This window comes from Mustela putorius, unplaced genomic scaffold (genome assembly GCF_011764305.1).
Source record: "Mustela putorius furo isolate JIRA1106 unplaced genomic scaffold, ASM1176430v1.1 tig00003845_pilon_pilon_pilon, whole genome shotgun sequence".
In the NCBI taxonomy this organism is placed as follows: domain Eukaryota; kingdom Metazoa; phylum Chordata; class Mammalia; order Carnivora; family Mustelidae; genus Mustela; species Mustela putorius.
In genome coordinates, this window is record NW_025421998.1 from 21,284,050 (window position 1) to 21,305,110 (window position 21,061).

General features: G+C 39.9%; 1 protein-coding gene and 1 long non-coding RNA gene across 2 annotated transcripts in view; one reads left to right on the plus strand and one right to left on the minus strand.

Moving 5' to 3' along the window:
- Positions 1-5,793, minus strand: part of LOC106006619 — a 58,556-nt gene extending 52,763 nt beyond the window's left edge. Inside the window, exons 1-2 of the long non-coding RNA XR_001180814.2 lie at positions 5,597-5,793; positions 2,883-3,046 (exon numbers count right to left, since the gene is read on the minus strand). This is a non-coding gene — a long non-coding RNA (uncharacterized LOC106006619). The remainder of the gene's footprint in view (positions 1-2,882; positions 3,047-5,596) is intronic.
- Positions 1-21,061, plus strand: part of FBXL13 (F-box and leucine rich repeat protein 13) — a 248,478-nt gene that overhangs the window by 64,783 nt on the left and 162,634 nt on the right. The window lies entirely within an intron of this gene.

Below are 21,061 nucleotides of genomic sequence, written 5' to 3' on the forward strand. Positions count from 1 at the left end.
AAGCAAAGTGTTAAGAGAATTCTGGGACCAGCACTCTGTGGAGTGAAAGAGTGAGCAAGGAGCCTGACAGGGTGTCTTTGAGCCTGAGTGACTGGAGGAGTGGGAAGCTCAGAAGCATTAAGTTCGGAGCACAGCCAGGTTTTTATTGATCTTATATGCATGACTCATACTCAACACTGACTCCTGACTCATGCTTCTTGTCTTGCCCAGTGCTTTTCTTTCCATACCATACAATGTTCCATTGAAATGGCTGGTGGAGTCTAATTCACTTTAGCAGTTTGCCATCTGTTTTTGATGGCTTGTGATCTGCGCTGAAGCAATTTACTAATTAACTCAAGAGTTTGTGCTTTATGTTCAGAAGACAACTCTCCTTTTATTGCACCACAAGGTAAAATTAAATAAGAGAGAGTTCTCCCCCTGCTCCTTCCCTGTGCCTTTCCCGGCCCCATCATCTTCAATTTCTTTCTCTTCATTGATTTATTCCCTGATGTCTATAAATGTATTCAGCTCACTCCTTTAAAACATTTTTTGAGGAGAGTCTGGGTGGCTCAGTGGGTTAAAGCCCCTGCCTTCAGCTCAGGTTGTGATCCCAGGGTCCTGGGATCAAGCCCCACATTGGGCTCTCTGCTCAACGGGGAGCCTGCTTCCCTTCCTCTCTCTCTGCCTGCCTCTCTGCCTACTTGTGATCTCTGTCAAATAAATAAATAAGATCTTTAAAACATTTTTTGATCCTGCTTCTCTTTTGAGTTAATATTCTATTTTTCTCCTTATATATGTCATCAAACTTCTTGACTTTCTTTTTATATATTTATATATATTTATATAATATTTGTATATTTATATATATTTAGATATATATTTTATATATATTATATTTATATATGTCGTCAACTTCTTGACCTCCCATCTGCCCACTGAGACACTCAGAAATTGCTTTTGAACAGTCTTGACCTGGGTGTTCCAAAGGTAGAAGCCAATTCACCATCTCCAAAATAGAACTCATCATTTCCTTGTCCAACTTTTTCTTCTTTATCCTGTTTCTAAATGAATGGCATCATCATTGACTCAATTGACCTAGGTAGAATTTGGAAATTACCTTTGACTTTTTTCTTTTAACCCACATTACATATTCTTTTCTTTTTAAATTTGTAATCTTTCTTACTGTCTCCTCTCCATTCTCTTTGGTACTTAATATCTATCAGTGACATTATCAAAGCTATTTAAATTGGGCTTCCACCATCTACTCTTGAACTTGACTTCCCAACTCATTTTTTTAGTTGCCCCCCCCCAGAGCTGTCTTTTTAAAGTCACATTTAAAAAATGGATTTTATTACTTTTTTAATTAGAGAGTGAGGGAAGGGGCAGAGAGTGAGGGAGAGAGAGAATCTCAAGCAGACTCCGATCTGAATGCTGAATGGATGCAGAACTTGATCTCATGACCTTGAGGTCATGACCTAAGCCAAAATCAAGAGTCGGATGCCCAGCCACTGGGGCCACCCAGATGCCCCTCTAAAGTCACATTTACTCACATTCCTTTCCTGCTTAAAATCACTCAATGACTCACCACTGGCTTTAGCCCCCCCACCCCCAAGGCCCTTCATGTTGTAGCCCTTGTCTGCCGCTTAACATCATTCTCCACCATTTCCCCACAGGAATCCTTGGCTCCAGTCCCGCTAAGTTACTCCCATTAGCCAAGGGCAAGACCCTCCCTTCAGCCACAAAGCCCTTCCCGTACAGAGCCCCTTCTCATCTTCTTCGACTGGCTAACTCCTGCTCGGGTGCAGGTCAGATGTCAACTTTGCTCTTTGGTCCTCTACCTTAATCTCAGTTAGATGCCCATCATATGTGTTCCTAGAGCTCCTGAGGCACTTCTTTACTGTCTGTTATAATTCCTTATTTCCTGTTTTCCTCTTGGGCTGTAAGTCCTTGAGGACAGGGACAGTGTCTTACATGCTTTGAATTCACAACCACTAGATGCTCAATAAATGTTGGTTAAGTGAATGAATGAAGAATGATTTTTCCCTTTCAGCCCCACTGGTACAAACTTGTTCCCATTCCAGGAATTTCTTAAAATCAAATCCAATAGCCCATGCTCACCTTGCATCTGCCTTATCCCTTCTGTAGCATTTGACTATATTTCTTTCTTGAAATACCCTTTCCCCCCCTTTTTTTCTTCTCAGTCATGACATTTCCTAATTATCTCCTCTGGGAATTAGTTATTTGCATTCATGATAAGATTCTCACTCTCCCCTCATCGCCAAGCTCCCTGATAGCATCTCTGGATGTTGACTTTGGCCTTCTCTTCTCTACACTTTCACTGAATAGTGTCAATCATAGTTGGGCTTTTGACCACCACTCACTGACGTTGGCACAGATTTGCAATTACGGTAGGGACATTTTCAACTTCCCTACCATTTGGGAATTTAACCTTTTAAATTTAAACCTTTTAAATCTGAATGAATATGAGGCCATTTGTGCCTTTGATGTGCAGCAATGTGGGGTGTGTTGGGAGAGTGAGCTGGTTTCGGGGGGGAAGATAATTTAAATTTTAGATTCATTGAACCTGAAATGTCAATAAGACATGAAGTTAGAAGGTCCTAGGAATATCCGAAGAGTCATAAAGTCATAGAATCCTACACAGAAAACAACTTCAGTTATGCGGTCCAAACTTTTCCCAGGACAATATTTCTCACAGACACATGTGAGGTTTTAGGGACAATATAATAACATCTCTTCCTTGTCTGAGTTTGCAACTAATTGAAAAGTTGACAAATAGAGGAGATATCAATATTAATCTGAGACAGCTGATAGGAAACTATGGATTAAGATCACTGACCAAGGTGGCTTGCTAGGTGCCTCACCCTTGAATCAGATTAACTCACCCTCAAGTCATGGCACAGCTGGACAATGGCAGACCTTCCTCAGGCCACTCAGAGCAGTCAGATGCGGCATCTTGCATTCAGGTCAGGCATAGCAGAGCTGGAGCTGACTTGTAGGCCTCCTTCTTTCTCCCAAACTTCTCAGTCAGTTTGTCTCTCCTTTTCTCCTGCAGAGGCATGAGGGTTGAGAGAGAGGCATTTGGTGTTACCGAAGTGCTTCCAGATGGAAATATGAGGAGGCCAAGGGAATGAAAAATCTCCATTAACGGCAATGTTTATCTTGCCTCTAGCTTAACGCTTAGAGTGTTGGAGAGGCTGTGACATTGAGGTTATTCTGTCCCACTTGGGGAAAGACTGGATGATTAGAAAGTCGTTCTTCATATCAGAGAAAGCAGCTTCCCCGGTACCTTCTGTCTCTCATCTCTCTTCCTGCATCCCCAAGGATTAAGACCACACTTATCAATTACATAAACATAATTTTATTTTGTAGTCCTTATGTGGTCACAAATTCCCAGTTCAGTCAATGGTTTATACTTGTATGACAGTTTGTAGTCTCAACCTCCCCGTTTCCACTTCTGAGACTTTCCTGGTTGCCATCTTCTAAAAATTCTCTATTTTTGGACAATTCTCTAGAGTGGACCATGTGTTCTCCCCAGTCTGAGTCACGCAACCCTTTGAAGGGCAGGGGAGCTCCTCAGGTAAAAGTTGCCTGCATCACTTCCTATTCTTATGCTCAGCTCCCTCCTTTTCCTGGTCCTTCAAGTGGTAGTGTAAGAGAAAACACCACAAGACAATAAATATTCACTCAAATGATTTATTACAGAGTCAGATAAAACTTACAGATAAATCAATAGGAGAAACAGCAGCCCAAATTGTGTCTTGGACACTCAGGCTCAAGTTAAAACTTTTGCCTGGAAAGCTCTCTCTCCAGGGTAGAGATACCTAGATCACTTAAGGCTCTGCACCATTTATGGTTTCCTTCCTAGCTTGTGGATAGCCTCATAATGCTGTTTGCATCATGGAGTCCTTTGGCAAAGCAATAGGGAATGGCGAATGCACTGTTCTCAGACACTTAACCCCATGGGGTCTGATTCCCACTGTGTTCCTGGCTACGATCAGTCTTGTAGCTAAAAGTCTTCCAAGTGTGACCCAGTTAGTACAGCACCTAGTACAAGTATTACCTCCCTTAAAGTGGACATTCCTGTTGCCCATCTTTGCTCCCACTTTTTCGCTGAAGCTGTGTGGCTAGGCTTACCATGGACCTTCAACAGCTAATGAAAATTTTATGACTTTATTGGCCTGTGATCTGATGTGGATGACGACTGTCTTTAGCATGAAATCTATCTCTTAAACTCAGGCTCAGTGACCATACTCCGTCTTCGCTTTCTGTCCACCTCTCTAATCATCCCATCTAAGATTCCTTTAGGGTAATAGGTTTCTATTCAGTTCTTATATGATGGTGTTTGTAAGGGCTACATCATTGCTTCTCTGTTTTTCTCACTCCATCCTCAATTTCCGTATGATGTCAAAGACATGGTTTAAGTTATATGTTGTCTACTCATGACTCACAAATCTGTATATCTCCAGCTAGATTTCTCCTCTGAGACCCATGCATTATCAGCAATGTCTGCTAAGTTGTCAGCTACAATGTCAACTACACTTGAATGTTCATTCCACAGTGTCTACTACCTAGTATGCCCAACTTTAAGAACCCACCTTCCCACTGCCTTTACAAGATTTCTCTCCAACCTTTCATATTCCTGATCTTGTTCTGGGAAATAGCACTGTCTTTTGTCACCCAAATTATATGTGGGGGTCATCTTAGACTTCTTTTATTTTTATTCTCTATATCCAATTAATGATTAGCAAATGATAGCAACTCAGGATGCATTTCCACATGAAGGTAATGTAAAATGGAATTCACATTATTTCAAATTTTGCCGTGTAATGAGGCTTATATCTTAATTGCACTCTGTTAAATCTGCAGAATTCAGATTTGTGTAAAATGCAACCACACTACACTGAGACTGGGTAGGATTTGTCTTACAAGTTATCTCATGCAGTTTTCTGCAGAGCTTGGTGAAGTAGGTATTATTTTCCTTTTTTGCAAATGAAAGAAATGATACATGGAGAAGTGGGTTAAATCATAGTGGTGTGGTTGAGTTCAGTCTGACTGAACAAGCCTTTTCAATTTTGTAGAGAGTGTGAATTATATTCCCTAATACATGGATTAAATTAAATGTTGTATTTCTTTATTCTCCTACATCAGGTCAATTTACTACAGGTTCCTATTCATCTGGCAGCCAGTAAAATCAATCTCAATTGTGAAATTCAATCCCAATCACCCCCCCCCACCACCACCATCCCCCAGGCCCTGCTCCTTGCTTGTATAGGAATCTTAGAGGTCTCTCACAGCCCATGTACCCAAGAAGTACACTAGACTTGAGCCTACGCTAGCCTCCACGCTTGTGCTTCCTGCCAAAATGAACTCAGTTCCTTGAAGGAAGGAGGCTCCATGATTTCTGAGCCAAGTCTAGGCACCGGGATATTTACCATCGTGCTCAGTGCAGGCTTCTTAGTGATCAGTTGCCATGGCTTTCCAGGGGCTCCCATCTGAGGGCCCATCACATCTTAATAGGGTCTGCATGGGAATGTAGCACCTGTGTCTGCCATGAGCCCCAATTCTTTCTCTAAGTCTCAGGAACCCCTCCACTCACCGGCAATGCTTTTCGTTGATTAACCCGATTCCTCTCTCTAAGGCTAGGAGTTTTGTGGGGCTTGTTTGGTTTCTGATGGTTGGCAAATTCTGCTCTTGGCTCTCCCACGTAAATGACACGAAAGGATGTAAATACTAGGCATACAGCTTGCCTTCCCATTTCCTTTGGACTCCTATAGTAGATAGAACAAAACAAAAATGAATGCTTCAGTAGATTCTCCTCCAAGTGCTATGGCATGCTTAATGTATGTTATCATGTCAGTCCTCACAATTTTACAATGAGGAGACAGATACTTGGGTTCACAAGAATTCAGTAGTGCAATGAGGAATTGAGATAGGATTTGCTTGAATCTAAAGCTTATTTTTTTCCACTCGTACATAATGCCCATCCTTGAACTTGTGTTGAACCAAAATGCTGAGGTTTTCTTTATCTGAGCTGCTGGCCACTGTTCTACCTTATGTCACTGCTGTTCTCAAGCTAAACACAGCAGTTCCTATTATTCCTGTTCAATTTCATCTTGTTGATTTTGGTTCTAATTCCAAAAGTCAGGGAGTGGGCTATGTCATCCAGCCTTGTGGAATTCACTGATGTGATAAACATGATGCTTCCAGCTTTATCCTTGTTGAAAAAAATGTTGACCACAAACCCCATCTACACCCCTTTCTGGGCCTCATTCTGCTGCTCTGAGCTGTGACATGCCTCTCTGGGGTGGCTTTTTATCAGTTATATATCCACATTTTCCCCCTTCCCACAAGACTTCATATTATATGGAAGGTGGGGATGGTATGTGTGTGGGTGGAAAACTCAATCAAGAGCCAGCGTGGTGTGAGTTCTGGGTGAAGTGAGAGGCAAACTGTTCTGTAGCTGCTTGGCTTATAAGAAAGAGTCTTCAGAGAATTTGGCCAAATGGCTGCAGTCGGGCCAGGTGGTGAGTGTGGAAGGATTCCAGCCTGGTGAGATTCCTGTAGGGGAGTAGAGCACAGTGATGAGGGTATAGGAGTTGTCAGCATGTGCTGACATTGGTGACAGTGGCAGGAGGCAGTGGCAGGTGGTCAGTGGTCAGGCAGGCTCTGAGGGCTGTATGCCGGGCTGAGGGAGAGGGGGGACCAGTGCAAGCCATGTAGAACCCCAGTTCAGGTGAGAGTTGTCAGAGTTAGCAAATAAAAATACAGGGTGTGGGACGCCTGGGTGGCTCAGTAGATTAAATGTCCAACTCTTGATTTTGGCTTGAGCGGTGATCTCAGAATTGTCAGGTTGAGTCCCACATCGGGCTCCATGCTGGGAGTGGAGCCTGCTTGGGATTCTCCCTCTTCCTCTGCCCCTTTTCCCCGCACCCACCCTTGTTCACGCACAAACACATATTTTCTCTCTTTCTCAAAAACAAAACAAAACAAAACAAAAAAACACAAATGTTCAGTTAAATTTGAATTTCAGATAGTTTCCTTCCTTTCCTTTTCTTTTTTAAAGATTTATTTATTTATTTGAGAGAGCAAGAGCACAGATCTTTCTTAGTTTATGATAGGGTTATGTCTCAATAAACCCACTATAAGTCAAAAATATCATTAAGTCAAAAATGCATTTAATACACCTAATCTATAGAACTTTACAGCTTAACCTAGCCTACCTTTAACATGCTTGGAACACTTACATTAGCCTACAGTTGATCAAAATCATCGAAAACAAAGCCTGTTTTATAATCATGTTATAAGTGTCTCATGCAATGTATTGAATACTGTAATGAAAGTGAAAAACAGAATGGCTGTATAGTTACGGAATGATTGTAAGTGTATTGGTTGTTTAGTCCGATGATTATATGGCTGACTAGAGCTGTGGCTTGCTGCCAGGATCATATCACACACAGCCTGGGAAAAAAATCCAAATTCAAAATTTGAAGCACAGTTTCTACTGACTGCATATAGCTTTGGACCATTGTGAAGTTGAAAAATCTTAAGTTGAACCATCACGAGAGGTTGGGGATTATCTATCTATCTATCCATCCATCTATCTATTATCTATCTATCTAATCTATCCATCATTGGTTGATAGATGCCTCCTATTGGTTCAGTTTCTCTGGTCTAACACAGGGACAAAGGGAGCAGAGAACCAGAAATGGAGAGTCAGGGAAAAAACAGGATGGATAAGTGACATCCTGGAAGCTGGGAGAATCTTCATAAAACAAACAAACAAACAAACAAAAAAAAAACCCCAAAACCCAAACAAACAAAAAGCACAGTGAGGCCATAGTAAGTTATCAACAACACTGTCTTTCTAGGCATAAAAGATGGTCCTAAAGAAAATTTCTTGACTTCAGTTTCTAAAAGGGTAATATTTGTTTCATTGATTTAGTGGATATGGGCTTGTTATAAATTTCTCTCTTCAGATGCCTAAGTGTTTCATAATGTTTTACTTTGTTTTGATAAGAATTTCCCAAACTTATTTGGCCGTGCAATCATTTTTTTCCCTACAAAATATTTTTTAATAGTTTAAGGAACACTTATAGAAATATTGGTTAGTATGTCCCTGGGAACCAATGCTTGCATGCTGGGCTATAATCACCATGGTCCAAACCTATACGGAACTTATTATAACCAAAATAGTATTCTGACTTTTAATGGCACTTGAGAAATATAGTAGGATTGGTTTTAGGATATTTTCTTCTAGAGATCATATATCTTTTTTGAGGATAAGTTTAAATTAGGGAGAAATAGAAGAAAAACATAGAATGAAAAACCTAGACATTGATTATTATTTTTCCCTTAAGAGTTTCTATACATGAAAAGAAAAAGAGTTTCTATACATGAGAAGAATATCTATTTTATTTTTTATTTTTAAAGAATTTTTAAAAATATCTGCCATTTTGTGCATCAGAAATATTGCATTAAAAACTAAAATAACTTTGATAAAATGTCCTACTTTGGGTAAGCAGAATGAGATAATTGCTAAGAATAGTCCAGGTGTTGTATTAATATTTAAAATTATTAAAGATTAAGTTTAAATAAAACATACAATTTAGTCATGGAAGCAGATTGTTTAATTGTTAAGTGCTTTACTCTTGGGAGTTCTATTTCTAATGCAATGTGGTTAAATTTTCCTCTAAGTATTTAGAAGTGAAAGTGTTGTTATATTTTTTGACATTAGATGTGCAAAATTGAATTGTTAGTTTAAACAAGGAACAAAAAATTTGACCTTGTTGTACTGGTCAAAGTTTCATTTTTATTTTGGGTGAGGAAAATGACTTCATTAGACAACTGAGGTTTACTTTTGAACAAATTCTGTCCTCAAGTATATGGGTGTTTGGTGAATTTTATCATGAATATCTCTTAGGAAAATTTGTCAGCAAAAATGAAGAAACTCATTATTACATACTGTCAAGTAGTTTATTATTGGAAAATGTCCAATAATTATGAGCTTTTGGCAAAATGTTCAAAACAGAGTTTATACGATGAAGATTGAATTTTATGGTAAAAGGTATTTCATAAATAAAGAAACTCAATCTATCCTCAACAGGATGGCAGTCAGGCAGGAACAATCCACTATTCTAGAATGGTGTAAGGTTTCTGTGGAACTTGTGTGGGGAGATGCATCCTGTGACCCAGAGTATGAATCCCAGCTCTGGATAACTCTGTGTTATGGACTGTATGTCTGTAACCCCACCAAAGTAATATGTTGAAGCATTAACTTTCAGTGAGATGGTATTAAGAGGTGGGGCCTTGGGGGAGGTAATTAGGTGTAGAAGAAGTCATGAATGTTGGGAATTAGTAGAATTGGTGCCCTTAGAAGAGGAAGAAACCCCAGAGCTTCCTACCTCAGCCATGTGAGGACACAGCAAGAAGGCAGCTGTCGGCATGGAAGAGAACCCTTACCGAGAACCAAATCTATCAGAATCTTGGTCTCGGACTTCCCTATCTTCAGAACTATGACAAACAAATGTCTGTTGTTGAAGCCATGGAGTATTTTGTTATAGCAGTTTAAGCTGACTGAAACACTGTGTAACCTACAGCATGTAACTTAATCTCTTTGGTTTTCCTGATTGGTATAGTGGGGATAGAGTCGACAATAGGCCTATTGTCCTATTGTCAATAGGACATGACCAGACCAAGTCTAAACCAATACTAAACACTCCCATTGGTAGACAGTCAATGGTGGAATGGACCCAAGAGGTTTACCCTGACATTTAAAAGCACTTATGTTCAGGGGTGCCTGGGTGGCTCAGTATGTTAAGCCTCTGCCTTCGGCTCAGGTCATGAGCTGGGGTCCTGGGATGGAGCCCCACATTAAGCCCTGCATCGGGTTCTCTGCTCATTGGGGAGTCTGCTTCTCTCTCTCCCTCTGCCTCTTCTCCCACCTGTGGCTTGTGCTCTCTCTCTCTCTCATGAGTAAATAAAACCTTTAAAAGAAAAAAACTTACGTTCAAACTGCCTACAGTGACCCACATCACTAGTAAATGTTTAAATACAATCACATTCTAACAGAACTTTACTTTCAATATTTGGAAGTCGTGAAAACTGACCCTTTTGAGGCAAATGCACTGTTGACAAAAAAGATATCTTGGGAATTTTAAATTTTTGTCCCTAAATTTGGCTCCCATTTGTTCTGCTGAAATGGGTGTTCCAGAACATAGGTAGCCCTGGACAAGAGTGACAAGAAGTGAGTAGGTTTAAGACTTTGGCTTGCTCCAAGGATTCTTGCAGATGTCACAGAGCTACAGATTAAGACCCTGGAGAGCTGCCAAGCAGGGCATGCTGGGGATGGGGTGAATGGGTGGGTGGAGAACAAGGTTGGCAAATTATGGCCTGAGGGACAAATCTAGCCACTGCCTGTTTATGTGTTGATTTTGAAGAAAGAATCTTTTTTTTTTTTTTTTAAATTTCAAATGTAAAGTGCTGAAGAAAAAAAAAACAACAACAAAGATCATTCACCTTTTGATGAACAGTTGCTCAAAGAGTTTAGGACATTGCCTCTTGGTCCACAAAGTCCAAAATATTTACTATCTGGTCCTTTTCAGGAAGAGTCTGCTGACTCCTGTTCTAGGGGGTCACTATAGGTTAGTTACTACAGGTTTGTGGGTAACACCCAGGAAGTCAAAGAATTGGTGAGAGTATTCTGGAGCAAAGGTGTTTGCTTCCTACTTTGATGATCTACTGGGCAGTGACTGGCAGTTTTGCTACTTAACAGTCAATCCCTCCCCCTCTTCCTTGCAAACGGAACCATGATTTTGTTCAAGAACCTACTCTCTATGAGCTTCAAGGGAAGTTTTCCCACTCAGCCTCACCTATTTATCTAGTTGATACATTGAACACCATGATTTCCCACCAATACCCCAATTCCAATCTAACACTACAAAATTCACAAAAGTTCTCTTTCTTTCCATACTTGTAACTATGTGTCCTAGGGAAGCCGGGTTCCCATTTTCCTAATATTTTTACTTATTTGATCTATCTTTCCCCTCCCTGTATGTACTAATCTCCCATTGCCGTGGCCTCCTTTCCTGTGCAAATAACCCCCTAAAACTTTTGATTCTGACATTCCACACAAGCTAGTCCCTAATCCCATGAGTAGACAAACTACTACTACTACTACTACTACTACTACTACTACTACTACTACGACTACTTCTCCTTCTCCTTCTCCTTCTTCTTCTTCTTCTTCTTCTTCTTTTTTAATTCCAGATTTATTTATTTATTTGAGAGAGAGCAGGAGGGGCAGAGGAGGAGGGAGAGAGAGTCTGAAGCAGACTCCACACTGAGCACAGAGGTCAACATGGGGCTTGGTATCAGGACCCTGAGATCATGACCTGAGCTGAAACCCAGAGCTGATGCTCAGTGGACTGAACCACCCAGGTGCTCCATAGATGAGCTTCTTACACTAAACTCTACCTCCAACCACCTGTTTTATGTCATCTAGGGTCACCATCTGTGACTAGACCACTTTCCTGTGCACTTGGGCTCTAGATCTTGTGCCAACTCAGTTTTCTCACACTCTGGGGACTCCCACATTCTAAACCATGGCCCTTCCCCACCCTGGCCCAAACCCCTCTTCCCTGCCTCACTTGGATTCCTGCCTCCTCCAATGAAGTGTGGACATCAGCCCTGGGGAGCCCTGCTAAGTGGACATTCTCCTTACTTTGCTTGGGCTCTGACACCCTCCTGTAGGAGAGGCTACTACCTACATTCCATGTAGATGCATACTTTATTAGTCCTACATAATGATTTTAGAAAGAGGAAGGAATCTATGTTCTCCCACCCCTCCATCACTCTCCTTTGTTCCTGGAGAGAAGAACAGGCCTGCCTGAAGACTGTGATATAGGCTTTGGCACATTATGCATGGTAGACCAAAGTTGGACTTTTAATTTTTATTATATTTTATTTTCCACCAAGAGAAAGGATCTTTTCCATTTCTCCAACTTTAAGATATGGTCCCTTGGTTATGCAACTCACTGACAGAGTCCTTGCAGAATGACCTGGCTAGTATGTGTGTCCAGCCTTTTGTAAATTAAGTGCTATCCAGTTGCTAAGGAGGCATTGCTATTATTTGACATTGTCACATAATTCCGTGATGCATAAACTGTGTTTAATTTAGAAGATTTACACTGTAACTTTTTTCCCTCCAGTGCCAATAGCGTCTGGATTTTTGTTTGGTTTCCACTGTTCTTACAGCAAGTCTCCCACATGAAATGCATTATGACCCAGGCACTCTAACAAATAAGCAGGGTGTGTTGGTATTGCTGGGGAATAGACTTAGTTCTCACGAAGTTCTTTTCTTGAGAGCTGGCTTATGTTGGTGGCCAAGAATTACAAAATGTTAGCATTTTTGTGCTGGAAGGAAGGAAGTTCATCTCTTCCACCAGGTTTCTCCCCACTCAAGTCTGTGTCCACTGTTCTGTCACAGTTTGTGAACAGGCACCCTTCTGAGTCAGTCCACTCCATTTTAGCTCTTTCTTATTCCTCCTCCCTGCTCTTGTGTGCAATATATGTACTGACACCCCAATACCAATCCAACACCACAGGGGCTTGCAGAATAGATTTAGTTCTCATCATGAACACTGTGAAGTCTTTTCCTTTGGAACCTGCTTGTTTCAGAGAGCAGAGAATGACAAAATCTTAAAATCATGGAGTCTTCTTGCTATTAGGGACCAGCCTAGAGGCCTTTCCTTACCTACAGCTGAAATCTGGCAGCTGTTGGTTCCTCCCAGGGATGCGAGTTCTAGCATTTGAAGTCACAATGAAGACACCTGCTGCACTCTTGGGGCTTCAGTTTGTTGTCAACATTGCACAGTAACCTCATCCCAGGAGCCATAAGTACACAAAGTGCCGTTCATCACCACATGAGTTAGGAGGAATGAGGAATAGTGAGACGATAAAAAGTCTCAGACTCTAGGAAGACTCTTGCAGTTGCCTCGATATTGCTTAACTGGGATCATAAGCCAGCAGGACCTGTTTCAAGGGGCAGAAGCAGGCTTCCTTGTCCTCGTGAATTCTTTTTGTTTTTGTCTCTATTGGAGATGAAAGGTTCTTCTTTCCTCTTTTATCCTCTTTACTACACCCCTCCATTTCCCTTGTGATGTGGACTTCCATTCCTCATGGTCATTTCATTATTTGCTCATGGACCACTAGATGTTCTTTCTTCTCCTAAAGATCCAATACTCCCTGGCACAGAATGAAAAATGGATATGTGTTGAATAGGGTGATTGAGTGGCCTCATATTTCATAATTATACACAGTTTCAGTGACATAAAGTTTTCTTAAAACTTCCCCCCCTTTTTTTCTGTGCCACACATTAACAGTTTTTTGGTTAAAATGTCTTGCACAGAAATACCACATAGTAATTATGTATGGGATTGAATTAAGAATCCACATTCATTTGCCCTGATATTTTCCCCAGGTTTCCATGTTGGCAACAGTCTGTGTTCCCTGTGGAGTTATGTTCTAGTTTTTCTAAGTGCAAATACATATGAAGGTTTTTAAAATCTCAATATATATTATATAACAATGGCATGACTCCCTAAGAGAACATATATGTTCATGGTAATTGCACGTAAATTCTTTGCAAAGATTATTCCACACTGAGATGTGGAGCACCTGCCTTATAAATATTTTCTAGGCAAAGTTCTATGGAATTAGTGAGGTATGACTGTCATAGAGTAGGTGCTTAACAATGAGTATTAAATGCACTAGTGGATAAATTAATAACTCCCTACATATTGGAAAAGGCCTAGGTGGTCTCTCCAATAGCTCCCTTCTTCTCTACCCATGTAAACAAGTATCTCGGTTAGCCTTTCAGACAAAAGTGTCTCCACTTATGCAAGAATTTGCATCTGGATGATAGGTACAATCCAATTACGTATGGACTTTCTTTTGGTTATAAATAATATACTGTTAAAATTCATAGTTGAAAATAAATTCATCACATGACAGGGAAAAAATAAAGCTTTTAAATGTGGCATTAAAGATTACACAATAGCCATACAGTTAGGAGTCTAGTTTTGACTCTCTGGCCACAAATCATAAAAGTAACCCAAAATTTTCAGTGTTGAATAGCCCCTAAGAGACTGTCTCATCAAAGACCTTCATTTTGTGGTTGAGGAAGCAGACGCGGAAGAGCTAGATAATGGTATTGGGTTGAGTACTATCCCCTCAAATTCATGTCCAACCAGAACCTCAGAATGTAATCTTATTTGGAAACAGATGTAATTAGCTATGGTGAGGTCACACTTGATTAGGGTGTGTCCTAAATTGAATGACTGATAGCTTCATAAGAGAAAGGAGAGGGACAATCAGATCCACAGATCCACATACAAGAGAAGGCCATGGGATGACAGAGGCAAAGACTCTGTCAAGCCAAGGAATGCCAAGGAATGCCGGCAACCACCCAAAGCTCAGAATGGGCAAGGAAGTATCCTCCCCTGAGCCTTCAAAGTGAGCCTGGCTCAGCTGATGCTCACTTCAGACTTCTGGCCTCTAGAACTGTAACAGAATACATTTCTGATATTTTAAGCTACCCAGTTTGTCCTAATTTGTTATAGCAGCCGTAGGAAACTAAGACAGTAACCTTCCAAGGAGTAGTGCTGACTCAGGAATAAAGGCCCAGTCCCCCCTAAGCAGCTGTATTCTTGTGTCCCTGCCTGTATGTGAGCACCTGCCAGAGGTGCTCCCCTTATTGGCTTTACATCTTCATCAGTTCTACACAGTTTGCTACCCAGAGGGCCTTCCTTCCTGCCCTCCTTCTCTTTTAAGTTGTTCTTAAACAACTCTTACACAGGTCATCTATTCTTCTATCTCTTATACTCTCAGAAGTGTGGCCCTCTTCTTCTAGTGCTGTTCTGTGCTGCTACTTCTCCTTCCTAGGTTGCTTTTACCTTTGGGCATAGGCCCTGTCATAATGCTTTTACTGTATTAAAATATACAAGTAGGGGTGCCTGATGGTTCAGTTGGTTAAGCGTATAGACAAAAGGTGAAGTTTTTACTTTCTTGATATAGTCCTCTGATACACAAAAGTTTTAAATGTTTTTAAAAGATTTTACTTATTTATTTGCCAGAGAGAGAGAGAGAGAGAGACAGAGCACAAGCAAGGGGAACTGCAGGCAGAGGGAGAAACAGGCTCCCTGCTGAGTAAGGAGCCCGATGAGGGGTTTGATCCCAGGACCCTGGGATCATGACCTGAGTGGAAGGCAAACACTTAACTGACTGAGCCACCCAGGTGTCCTGAAAGTTTTAAATTTTGATGAAGTATGATTCATCTTTTCCTTCATTAATTGTGCTTTTGGAGTCATATCTAAGAAAACTTGCAAAACTCAAGGTTATAAAGGTTTACCCCTGTTTTCCTCAAGAGTTTTACAGTTCTTAGCTTTTATATTGGGTTGTTGATCTAGTTTCAGTTAATTTACGTACCCCATAATGGCATGAGGTAAATTCATTGTTTTTGCTTTTGGATATCCAACTGTTCATTGTTTTGTATTTGGATATCCAACTGTCCAGCATCATTTGTTGAAAAGACTGTCCTTCCACATGGATGGAACTAGAGGGTATTATGCTTTGCGAAATAAGTCAAAGACAACTATTATAACTATTGTAACCCTGATAATGAGGAAGTGGAGATGCAACGTGGGGGGTGTGGGGGATAGGAAAAGAATAAATGAAACAAGATGGGCTCAGGAGGGAGACAAACCATAAGTGACTCTTAATGTCACAAAACAAACTGAGGGTCGCTGGGGGGAGGGGGGTAGGGAGAGGGTATGTGCTATGGTGAGTGCTGTGAAGTCTGTAAACCTGGCGATTCACAGACATGTACCCCCGGGGCTAGAAATACATTATATGTTTATTAGAAAATTAAAAAAATTTTTGAAACAGCTTCAGGAGAATAGGTGTTATTTCTTCTTTGAAAGTTTGGTAGAATCCCCCAGGGCATCCGTCAGGTCCTGGGCTCTTGTTTTTTGGGAGGCTTTTGATCACTGCTTCAATCTCATTACTAGATATCAGTCTATTCAGGTTGTCGATTTCTTCCTGGTTCAATTTTGGGAGATTATAGCTTTCCAGGAATGCATCCATTTCATCTAGTTTGCTAAGCTTTTTGGCATATAACTATTGACAATAACTTCTGATGATTGGTTCTACTTCCTTGGTGTTAGTTGTGATCTCTCCCTTTTCATTCATAATTTTATTAATTTGGGCTTTATCCCTTTTCTTTTGGATTAGTGTGGCCAATGGTTTATTGATCTTATTGATTCTTTCAAAAAACCAGCTTCTAGTTTCATTGATACGTTCTACTGTATCTCTGGTTTCTACCTCATTGATTGCAGCTCTAATCTTGATTATTTCCCTGCTAAGATTCTCAACAAGAGCCTAGCAAACAGGATCCAACAGCACATTAAAAAGATTATCCACCATGACCAGGTGGGATTCATCCCTGGGCTACAAGGATGGTTCAACATTTGCAAATCAATCAATGTGATAGAACAAATTAATATGAGAAGAGAGAAGAGCCACATGGTCCTCTCAATTGATGCAGAAAAAGCATTTGACGAAATCCAGCATCCGTTCCTGATCAAAATGCTTCAAAGTATAGGGATAGAGGGAACATTCCTGAACTTCATAAAATCTATCTATGAAAGACCCACAGCAAATATCATCCTCAATGGGAAAAAGCTTACAGCCTTCCTGTTGAGATCAGGAACAAGACAAGGATGCCCACTTTCACCACTCTTGTTCTACATAGTATTAGAAGTCCTAGCAACAGCAATCAGACAACAAAGAGAAATAAAAGGTATCCAAATTGGCAGTGAAGAAGTCAAACTCTCTCTCTTCGCAGATGACATGATTCTTTATATGGAAAACCCAAAAGACTCTAACCCCAAACTACTAGAACTCATACAGCAATTCAGCAACATGGCAGGATACAAAGTCAATGTACAGAAATCAGTGGCTTTCTTGTACACTAACAATGAAAATACAGAGGGGGAAATTAGAGAATCAATTCCATTAACTATAGCACCAAGAACCATAAGATACCTGAGAATAAACCTAACCAAAGAGGTAAAGGCTCTGTACTCAAGGAACTACAGAACACTCATGAAAGAAATTGAAGAAGACACAAAAAAGATGGAAGACCATTCCATGCTCTTGGATTGGAAGAATAAACATTGTTAAAATGTCTATACTTCCTAGAGCAATCTATACTTTTAATGCCATTCCGATCAAAATTCCACCAGTATTCTTCAAATTCCAAAAATTTGTATGGAATCAGAAGAGACCCCGAATCGCTAAGGAAATGTTGAAAAACAAAAATAAAACTGGGGGCATCACGTTACCTGATTTCAAGCTTTATTACAAATCTGTGATCACCAAGACAGAATGGTACTGGCATAAAAACAGACACATAGACCAGTGGAACAGAGTAGAGAGCCCAGATATGGACCCTCAACTCTATGGTCAATTAATCTTCGACAAAACAGGAAAAAATATACAGTGGGAAAAAGACAGTCTCTTCAATAAATGGTGCTGGGAAAACTGGACAGCTATATGTAGAAGAATGAAACTCGACCATTCCCTTACACTGTACACAAAGATAAACTCAAAATGGATAAAAGACCTCTACATGAGACAGGAATCCATCAGAATCCTAGAGGAGAACATAGGCAGTAATCTCTTCGATATCAGCCACAGTAACTTCTTTTAAGATCTGTCTCCAAAGGCAAAGGAAACAAAAGCGAAAACAAACTTTTGGGACTTCATCAAAATCAAAAGCTTCTGCACAGCAAAGGAAACAGTCAACAAAACAAAGAGGCAACCCACGGAATGGGAGAAGATATTTGCAAATGACAGTACAGACAAAAGGTTAATATCCAGGATCTATAATGAACTCCTCAAACTCAACAACACACAAAACAGACAATCATATCAAAAAATGGGCAGAAGATATGAATAGACACTTCCCCAATGAAGACATACAAATGGCTATCAGACACATGAAAAAATGTTCATCATCACTAGTCATCAGGGAGATTCAAATTAAAACCACATTGAGATATCACCTTACACCAGATAGGAAAACAAGACAGGAAACAACATGTGTTGGAGGGGATGTGGAGAAAGGAGAACCCTCTTACACTGTTGGTGGGAATGCAAGTTGGTGCAGCCTCTTTGGAGAACAGTGTGGAGATTCCTCAAGAAATTAAAAATAGAACTTCCCTATGACCCTGCAATTGCACTCCTGGGTATTTACCCCAAAGATACAGATGTAGTGAAAAGAAGGGCCATCTGTACCCCAATGTTTATAGCAGCAATGGCCACGGTCGCCAAACTGTGGAAAGAACCAAGATGCCCTTCAACGGACGAATGGATAAGGAAGATGTGGTCCATATACACTATGGAGTATTAAATGCCTCCATCAGAAAGGATGAATACCCAACTTTTGTAGCAACATGGATGGGACTGGAAGAGATTATGCTGAGTGAAATAAGTCAAGCAGAGAGAGTCAATTATCATACGATTTCACTTATTTGTGGAGCATAACAAAATAGCATGGAGGACATGGGGAGTTAGAGAGGAGAAGGGAGTTGGGGGAAATTGGAAGGGGAGGTGAACCATGAGAGACTATGGACTCTGAAAAACAATCTGAGGGGATTGAAGTGGCGGGGGGTGGGAGGTTGGGGTACCAGGTGGTGGGTATTATAGAGGGCATGGATCGCATGGAGCACTGGGTGTGGTGAAAAAATAATGAATACTGTTATGCTGAAAATAAATAAAAAATAAATTTAAAAAAAGTTCAAAAATTTAAAAAAAAAGAAAAGAAAAGAAAAGAAAAGACTGTCTTTGCCCCAGTGAATGGCCTTAGCATCCTTGTCAAAAGTCAATTGACTATAGCTATATAGGTTTATTTCTGGACCCTCAATCGAGCTACATTTGTCTTTGTGTCTAGCCTTATTCCAGCACCATGCTATTTTTGGTTACTAAAGCTTTGTAGTAAGTTTTAAATTTTGTAATCTGGGTCTTCCAACTTTATTCTTTTTGAAAACTGTTTAGCTATTTGGGGTCCCTTGCAATTCCACATGCATTTGAAAATTGGCTTTTCTACTTCTGAAAAAAGAACTACTGGAATTTTCATAAGGTTGCATTGAATCTATAGCTCACTTTAGGTAGTACTGACATCTTAATATTTTTTCTTATTAGCATTACATTATCCTTGAATATTTGGTACGATTCTCTTGTAAAAACTCTCTGGGCCTATATGTTTGGTAGTTATTTGTTCATGGGCAGACCTCAAATTCTGACTTGGTTCCATTTATTGTTATTTGTATTTTGTTTTCCAGTTTATGAATATGGGATGTCTTTCCATTTATTTAGGTCTTCTTTAATTTCTTTTAGTAATGCTTTATAGTTTTCAGTGTACCAGTCTTTTATCTCCTTAGTTAAACTCATTCCTGGGTGTTTTATTCAAAAGTGAGGTTATTAAAATAAAATATCTTAGGCATGCAAAGAAATAAAATATAATGAACACTTGTGTAATCACCACACAGCTTAAAAAATAAAGTTTAACAAATACTATTAAAGCCTCTCTGCATTGTCTTCTCTGGCTCAGAAGTAGCTGCTCTCCTAAATTCAGGTTTTCTGATTTCCTTACATAGTGTGGTAGGCAGAATAATAGCCCCGCAAAGATATCCATGTCCTAATCCTCAGAACCTGTGAGCATATTTCCTAAAATGGCAAAAGAGTCTTTGTGGATGTGGTTAAGTTAAAGACTTGAGATGATTAAGTTTATTCTTGAATATCTGGGTGGGTTCAGTATAATCACACAGGTCCTTGTAAGTGAAAGAGGAAGGCAGGACCTTTTGTAAATATATCTCTCCAAGGGCTAGATAAGCCTCAGAGTCTCCAACTTTCATGACCTAGAGATGTCTTCAAGGGCCTGCCTGGGACTCGTATCTCCTCTATATGTAAATTACTGGGGATCCTCCTGGCACCTTGGGAGCTTGACTTAGATAGAGGACTAGGCCAAACTATAACCATTGGACTTTCTTGTAGAAATGAGAGAAGTGTTATTACCTTTTGGAACAGTGAAATTAACTAGGCAAGTGGACAAATGGTTATAGATCTAATCCACATAGTATGTGGAAAGAAAAATGTAGAGGAAGTGAAAGCAAAACATTATCTTTATAGCATATAGATTTCTATGCCTCCAGAGGCTAGAGCTTTCTATAAAAGCACTGAGAAAGCGAGGGAAGATTTATTTCCTCACATTGATTTATCAACAATTGAGATCTTTGATATAATTTTTCATTGTGACTATGGATCTATCAGTTTTTCTTTGTATCTTTGTGCCTATGTTATTGGACACTTACACATCACTAGAGATTCATAACAATTCTAAATTGTTATGAATCTCTAGTGAATTGTTTTCTTTATTTATAATGTAGTGACCCTCTTTATCAGGTAAGCTTTAAAAGTCCTCCTGAAATAGATCCAACTAGAGGATATAACAATTATAAATATCTATGCATGCTACATGGAAGAACCCAAATACATAAAGTAAATATTAACAGACATTAACGAGGAAATTGATTGTAACACAATAGCTGTAGGGGACTCTAACATCCCACTTACATCAATGGATAGATCATCCAGAGATAAAATCAATAAGAAACAGTGTCTTTGAATGACACATTAGACTAGATGGACTTAAAAGATACATGCAAAACAGTCCATCAAAAACAACAGAATACACATTGTTTTCAAGGGCACATAGAACACTCACCAGGATAGATCACATGCTAGGCCACAAAATAAATCTCAATAAATCTTGTCAATAAATGACAAGATTGAAATCATGTCATGCATCTTCTCTAACAAAGCAGTATGAAACTAGAAATCATTTACTAGAAAAAAAATTGGAAAATATATAAACACAGAGATGGTAAACCACATGCTACTAAACAATCAATGGTTCATGAAAGAAATCAAAGAGGAAATAAAA